This window comes from Petromyzon marinus, chromosome 53, assembly GCF_048934315.1.
Source record: "Petromyzon marinus isolate PM22_M1 ecotype Great Lakes invasive population chromosome 53, UKy_Petmar_22M1.pri1.0, whole genome shotgun sequence".
NCBI classification, from domain to species: domain Eukaryota; kingdom Metazoa; phylum Chordata; class Hyperoartia; order Petromyzontiformes; family Petromyzontidae; genus Petromyzon; species Petromyzon marinus.
In genome coordinates this window covers 4,305,454-4,313,373 of record NC_133719.1, presented here as the reverse complement: position 1 = coordinate 4,313,373, position 7,920 = coordinate 4,305,454, and the positions used below count along the sequence as shown (strand labels likewise).

Below are 7,920 nucleotides of genomic sequence, written 5' to 3'. Positions count from 1 at the left end.
TGCCACTGGTGGGAGCAGAGGGGCGGTGGGGGGGTGGGTGTCCATCAGCTAGACGACATAGCAATCGTGGACCTCCCTCCCCTCCCTAATGCTGGCAGTCTAACGCCCGCTCGCAGGCCAGGGGTTGAGTCACCATGTGCCGTGTGGGGACGGCTGCCACTGGGGGTGCCCCTTCACGCGTGCGTTGAGGTGTAGCTGCGACGATGCTCGGGTTTCGTATCGCGTGTGAAGGCGTAAAGGAGGGTGGCGGAGGGGCAGAGTTTGTAGGGGAGAGGGGGGGGACAACGCCCCCCCCCCTCCTAGACTGGAAACGTTTAATTAAGTATTTTCAATCGTTTACAATTGAGATTATAAATAAATTACATGAACCCGCGATTCCTAATGTGCGGGACAAATAGAACCCAAGTGCCCCCCCCCCTCCCCACACTCCACCCCCCGCAAATACAGGGTGCTTCAAAAAAATGTGAACACTTCAGAGCGTTTGCAACAACGCCACAAGAAATGTGACCCCGGGCCTCTGGAGATCACCTGGCGAAGATTCCGGGCCACGTGTTGACAACGATGGCGAACAAGTGGGAGACTCGTTGACTTTTTGAAGCTGTTAACATTACACTCGTCATCATGTTACAGTGCTATATTATCCGTTATTTTTCCATTAAAAAAACGATAGTCCCATATACGTGTTCCAAAAATGTTTTAAGCACCCTGCAAAGAGATGCCTAACTCCACCTACGCCCTCTATCAAACACGCGTGCATGCTCCGGCAGCACATATACTAAAAAAAAAATTGGAACGATACAGAGAAGATTAGCATGGGCCCTGCGCAAGGATGACACGCAAATTCTATCAAACGCGCGCGACTCGCGAGGGGGACGTCCATATCGCACCGCGCGCGAGAGACGGGTTGAAGCCAACGATCGTGAGCGCCGATTGCAGAGAAGCGGAATCGGAGGCCGTCAGTCGCTCGCGATGCCAGGGATGGTTCGAGTCGCGCGATTCCAGGGATGGTTCGAGTCGTGCCAGGATCCGCTGAGGTCGATCGGATTCCCCACAAGGCACTGTCGTCGGTTCCCAGACAATCCGGGGGCTGCCCGATGAGAATTTCAGCTTCCCCGTTTTTGCTGTCGTTTTTGTCGTTGTTACACAACAGCAGTGCCCTGCGAATCACCGTTATTACGGAATGGAGAGGCGAACTCTCTACCAGCAATTTCTCGTTGGGGCTTCGGCTGCCACTCCGTTTGTGCCGCTTGGCACGTTACGTTGAGCCGCGTGAAAGAGAGGGAAAAAAACCGGACGTTTTGCTTAAATAATTAAACATCCGAGATTGAAATGACGTTTTGTTGTTGTTTACGGCACGTGCGCCTCTCCGGAGCTCGCCGGATCGAGCTGTTTGCTCGCAATTAATGGAACAAACAGCGGACCTCGTTGTCAATATGTACACGCAGCAGCAGCAACAGCAGCTGCTACTGCGTTCATTGTAATAATAATAATGATGGTGATAACATAACATATTCTTGACTGCTCTGAACGGGGAGAATACAAAAACAACAACAGAGAGAAAGAGAGAACGGCATTAATCTGTGGCGCAAACGGATTCGGCAAAAAACAAACTAACGCACGCTCAAGTTCAAGTTCATCTTCTGAGTGTGCTCACTCACACCAATTCCCCCAACAGTCTGTTCAGGCTATACGGGGCATCACATTTTTGATTGACATGAAGTTGATAAATACGTATTTTTGTTCGCAAAATCTGAAGTTGTTTAACTATTCACAAAGCTCTTACGAAGAAAAAAAAGTCCACCGATCAATGACACTCTCGCGTTGTTATTCAGCCATCATCATCATCGGCCATGATCACTCCACTGCTGGATGAAGGCCTCTCCAATCCGTCACAATCCCACACGGCCTTATGGATGCGACAATCCATCTGGCATCAGCACATGAGCGGATTTCATGGCCCGTATCTCTGTCGTGGTATTCGATAACCAGCGGTGTCGATATGTTAACTGCCTCGCCCGTGTATACATCGAGGTCGTGGGTTCGATCCCGACCCAGATGCCTATATATTTGGAGTTTGTGTGTTCTCCCCGTGGTCAAGTGTCATTTTTCCTCCGGGTCCTCCGATTTTTCCCTAGACATTTAGAATCAACGTCACGCGTTTATAGTATTTGGCTGCTATAAATTTCCCCATCATAAGCCGTTTCGTTGAGCTGTCATATGTGGCCATGTGGCTTCTGAAAATAAGAGCTACATCGCTCAGTGGGCCTTACCGGGAGTTGTGAAGAATCCGTTGAACTGGAATGAGGAGGTTGCAGGTGCGTGCATGATTCCCCACAAAATCTCAACAGTCTGGGTTCTATGTGGTTCTCCTTTAATAAAGGGACGTTGTGGTTGGTGAACGGTCAGCGGGTCTCACGTGAGCCACGCTTCTGCCGTTTGTGAGCGTGGGGAAATTCTGTCTGGGGGACTTTAACGCGAGCATAGGACCCCTAATTGAGAGACAAAGAGTGCGGTCATTCAGGTGGCATCTTAATTACATCCAATTAAGGGTGCTCACTCAGTCACTCACTGTGTGTGTGTGTGCGCGTGTTAGCGGCCAGGTGCACAGGGAAAAGCGATGCAGCGCAGGGAGAGATGCAGGGGGTAACTAACGACATGAGGTCATGATGTTGGTGATGCTGCTACTGCTGCTGCTGCGTTGACATTGGTGTACAATAAACAGAACAGGAACAACACTGTGTGCGCTTAATACGTATATATTCGGCGACGTTTCGGGCAATGGCCCTGTTTCATAGCACATTGTTGCTGCCGTTCCCGCTGGATGAAGACGCATCCCAAGTAGACACCGCCCCCTCCCCATCGCACCAACCACCCCACTACGATCCCACGAATTTGAATCACAGTTCCTATGATCACTGTCACATTGTTTTTATCGCTTTATTTTGGTGATTTCGAAAACGTTTCGGTTTAGCCGTGTTTGTTTGTTGCAGTACAGAGTTAGGCTGATAACTTTAATCTAAATTGTCTTATGGTTGTTATTGTTTGACTTGCATCCCATTGGGATTTTTTGCACACAGCGTTGATATACGGTGCTTTTTCTGGAAGGCTTTGCTGTTTTTTCCTGACATTTTTCTGTTGCACGTAGTCACTTTAAGATGTTCCCTGTTCATGTTTTTTTGTTTGTTGCGGTTACACCCGAGTCAAGAGCCGCACGGCTTACAGGGCTCTACCGAATAAATTAATTAAATGAAAAAACGGAAACGAAGAAACATCCACCCCGCACCTTACGCACGCTGGTTTCATGACTCCGTCTCCTCGTTTGGGCAGCTTCAGGGATGCGTTCCATTCCAAGGCTGCCCCTCCGTGCGATTGACAACAATGAAGGGGGACTCACAGAATCAGAATATTCATTAGGACTGCAGAGGGGGGGGGGGGGGCGTTGGGGACCCAGATGAGCTATGGCCCTCTTTGTCGCAGCCGCCCAGCAGGGCCACGGGGTCAGAAGGTTACGACAACAAGAAACGGGAGCATCTGGAGGGTGCCCCTTACACTCTCGTGGTCGTGGCTTGCATCGCGAAAATCCACACTCAGAGCCAGCCTAGGAGAGCCCTGGAGAAGATCGTGTGGGAACATCGTTCCTTTCTAGCTTAAAGGTCGTGATCTGAGCGTGGCTTTTTTTTACTCCAGCGCTGTCCTCCAGACAGTCTCGTCCCTTCACCTGATGAAGGCCGCTTGTGTTGTGGCCGAAACGTCGTGATTTTTGTTGTTTTATTTTTTTTACCTACGTGACTTTACCCAATAGAACCAAAGAGTAAACATCGTTCCTGGCTGGGTGAGTGATTCATGCAGCCAGCTATGGCTGCATGGTTGGTGGTACATGTTGTTAATGTAATTTATTGTGAGAATGTGTTAACAGTGTCAATGATCGCTGTTACATTGTTTTTATGGCTTTATTTTTGGTGATTTCGCAAACGTTTCTTTGGTTTGGCCATGTTTGTTTGTTGTAGTACGGAGTTAGACTGATGGCCTTAATCTAAGTTGTCTTGTGGTTGTTGTTGTTGTTGTTTGACTTGCATCCCAATGGAATTTTTGCACACAGCGTTGGTGTACGGTGCTTTTTTTTTCAAGAATGTTTGCTGGTTTTTTTTCCTGGATTTTCAGTTTGCACAGTCAACACATGTTTTGTTGCGGTTCCAGCCGATTCAAGAGCCGAATGGCTCACAGGGCTATACCAAATACATTAACTTTAACTTGAACAATGGAGTCGCAAAGGCGAGGTGCACTGCCGCGTACAGCCACGCACGACTGAGGAATTCCCTTCCCACGCTCCACGAAAGGTTTCGTAGTATTGTGTCACCTTTTAAAGCGCTGCCTTGAAGCTCGCCGTGTTGTGCAGCGGGCTTTCCCCCGTCGCTTAAAATCCAAGAGCCAATGCTGTTGTCTGATTGAATGACTCTGCAATTATGATAATTGTTCGCTTTCATCACAGTTCTTCATTTCATTGGGATTTCGAGAGCAATCATTGATATCGTTATTAGAAGCTTTCAATTCCGCTTTGATTGTATATCTATATTTGCGAGTGTGCAGTTTTATTTTTACGTACAGCGCTTTGTGATGCTTCGCTACGGAAGGCGCTGCATAACATCGAGATTATTATTAGCGTTGTGTACTGCCGCGTAAAGTCTGTTCCCCCGCAACACAGTGGTGGACGTTGCGTTCGTGAGGTCACCGCGTTATGGAAAAATCGCGTTATAATAATAATAATAAAAAAATGTTTTATATGTAATACAGGAGCAAAGCAAAGTCCGCGATGACGCTTGAGATACGTAAGGCCGAGGCGCGTGGGTAGCATCCAGAAGCATCCAGCAGCATCCCAACGCCTCGGTGCGATGCTACGCCTTAGGCAGCCGTACGACCGCTGGCTCTTACTCGCCAGACGTAGTTCTCGGCTCAACTCGATCGCGCTATATCCAATTCGCATCCGCGCTGCATCCAATTGGCGCCATGCAAGCAAAGCGGCGCCATAGGAGAACGAAGACTGTCCCCGCTTGAAGACCCAGTTGGAGGGCCTCGAGGGCTCCCAAGGGCCAGGCGGTGTGAGGCCACACCGCCTGGCTCGGGGCAACAAACCCGAGGGAGCGCGAGGAGAGGAAGCCAACACCACCGCAAAACCAACCTCCTCCTGGTCGGCGTCGGCTCAGTGACCGCGAGGGAGCATCGGGGTTGCCACCTGTCCCGGTAATGTCCCCAGGATTCGCCGGCCTTGCTGAGTGCGGCAGCTGCTGGTTGTGGTGGGAGGATGTGCACCCATTTCCTGGGAAGCGAGTGAGGTGCATAAAGGTGAGTCGGTAGGTCGGTGGGTGGGTGATTTTATGGGTGTGGGGAGCGGTTGTGCAGCGGTTAGAACGCTGCACTGTGAACCCAGCGACCCGAGTTTTCTTCTCGCTCATTGCCATCAATACCAGTGGCGATTATCTGAACCAGTCCTGGGCCTCCGCTCAGGCCAACTTGGCCTCAAATGAGTCCTAGGGAGACAAAGGCGGCCAGGTATGGTGCTGGCCATCCACATCTACATGTGGCGTGCCGGCCTTAAGAGGTGCTCGCTAACAGCACTTGCCCCAAATGTCGATAAAGCTACACTGGTGATATTTTGTCTTTGGTTGGAAAGGTGAGTGAGTGGGTAACTGCATAAGTCCGTGGGTGCTTGGGTTTCTACCCGTCCTCGTTATTTTTGGATAGTCCTCTTGTTGAGGAGGCTGCAGATGCTCTCCTGGGATATCTGCAAGTCTTCTGGGGAGTAGGTGAGGTGGGTGTGATGGGTGAGGTGGATAAGTGGGTGAGTGGTTGAGTGAGTGGGTGGTGGATGGGTGAGTGGATGGGTGAGTGGGATGGTGGGTGCATGGATGAGTGAGAGTGTGGCTGGGTGGGTGAATGGGTGAGTGGGTGGGTGGAATGGTGAGCGGATGGGTGAATGGGTGAATGGGTGAATGGGTGAGTGGTGGGTGGGTGGATGGCTGTGTAAGAGTGTGGATGGGTGGGTGAGTGGGTAGGTGGTTGGGTGAGTGGGTGGGTGAATGGGTGAGTGGGAGGTGGGTGGATGGGTGAGTGAGAGTGTCGATGGGTGGGTGAATGGGTGAGTGGGTGAGTGGATGGGTGAGTGGGAGGGTGGGTGGATAGCTGAGTGAGAGTGTCGATGGGTGGGTGAATGGGTGAGTGGATGGGTGGACGGGTGAGTGGGTGGGTGTGTGGAAGAGTGAATAGATGGGTAGATGGATCCTTGAGTGGGTGAGTGGATGGGTGAGTGGGAGGGTGGGTGGATACGTGATTGGGTTTGCCACCGGTCGTCATGTGTCCCAGGGCCGTTCTATTGTTGAGGAGGTTGCTGCTGCTGTCATGGGAAATCTGTCGTCCTTTGCGGGAAGCGTTGAGCAAAAAATACGTCAATAACAATAACGCACCAGACGCTATGGTTAGATGGTCTTCTTACGATTGTATGTTCTGGGGTTTTCTTTTTCCGAGTGTTTATGGCATCGCTCCATCTCCTCGGATGACCCGTCCTCATTGCACATGCCCCCTGACCCTAAGGCCTAAACCTATCAAAAAATGTGGTGAGAAATCGAAGACTTATTTTTATAAGATGAAAAAAAAAACCTTTCAATTGCTTTCCCCAAATTTAGGGAACCGCTTGTAAGTGTGCTGCTGCTGTTCTCGGTTTAATACAAAAGTTAGCCGAACCAAACTCCCCAAAAACATCTGAACTTATAGGCCTGACCTCACAGCCTGACCTCACAGCTGCAAGCAATACGGGGGGGGGCGGGGGGGGTATACAGCCACCGGCCCCCACCCCCCCCCAATATTCACCTGCGATAATTGTGCTCAAGTCCACAAGCGGTGCGATTCGTAATGCGAGGGGTCACTCGGCGATGCACGAGCGATGGATGGGCCACGTTGCCAGTGCGTCCTATGTCGATGATCGCTGCGCTCACAACAACGAGCGGAGCGCCAGGCGAGTAAAACACAGTAGGGGTGGTGCGAGTGGGTGGGGGGCACAGGTGGTGCATCAGCAAGTCATCTCAGTCGGTCAACCCATTGGCACCTGCTGGGTCTGCCCCGTGACCTCCTGTCAGCGGGCGTTCAACACTTAACTTGACCTTAACGTGCACCTAGCCTGGCACAAGCGCCGTGGTGACGTAACCGCCACTTAGTGGCGAAATGGGGGTTTTTGTTGTTGGTGGTGGTGAGGAGCGGCGGTGTAGCGGTTAGCGCTACGCTGCGCTATGAACCCCGGCGACCCGGGTTCGATTCCCGCTCAAAGGCCAACACCAGTGACGATTATTTGAACCGGTCCTGGGCCTCCCCTAGGTCGACTCAGCCTCAAACGAGTACCTGGTGCGGTGTGTAAAAATCGCCACTGGGGAGACAAAGGCGGTCGGGCGTGGTGCTGGTCACCCACCACTTCGTGTGCCGCTCTGGCCTTCATAGGTGCTCGCTAACAGCACTTGCCCCTACAGTCTGTTAAGGCTATAGATGGGATCTTTGTCTTTGGTGGTGGTGGTGGTGGTTGCGGGGAGCGGCAGTGTAGCGATTAGCGCTACGCTGCGCTACGAACCCCCGGCGACCCGGGCTCGATTCCCGCTCACGGCCAACACCCAGTGACGATGATTTGACACTTCACGTGGCCTCGAAGTGCACGAAGCCGTGGTGACGTCACCGCGGCTTCGTGCCGAGTGTCGAGTGGCTGTGCTTGTTGTTATTGTTGTTGTTCTGATTGTCTTGGCGACGGCGACCGACGGTCGTTTGGGTGGCACGGGGGCCGAGCGCTTTTTGCGAGGCCTCTTTGTTGTCCAACGTCGCAAAGTTTTGGGGCCCGCAACTTCTGCATTGTTTCGCGTTGGGTTTGTGCATTTCGTTGCCGAGGGT

General features: G+C 51.7%; 1 non-coding gene across 1 annotated transcript; it reads left to right on the top strand.

The window, feature by feature from the left end:
* Positions 1-753: 753 nt before the first annotated feature.
* On the top strand, positions 754-865 carry LOC116954037 (U6 spliceosomal RNA). The gene has a single exon (XR_004404684.2). It is a non-coding gene; the product is annotated as a U6 spliceosomal RNA (small nuclear RNA).
* The last annotated feature ends 7,055 nt before the right edge of the window (positions 866-7,920 follow it).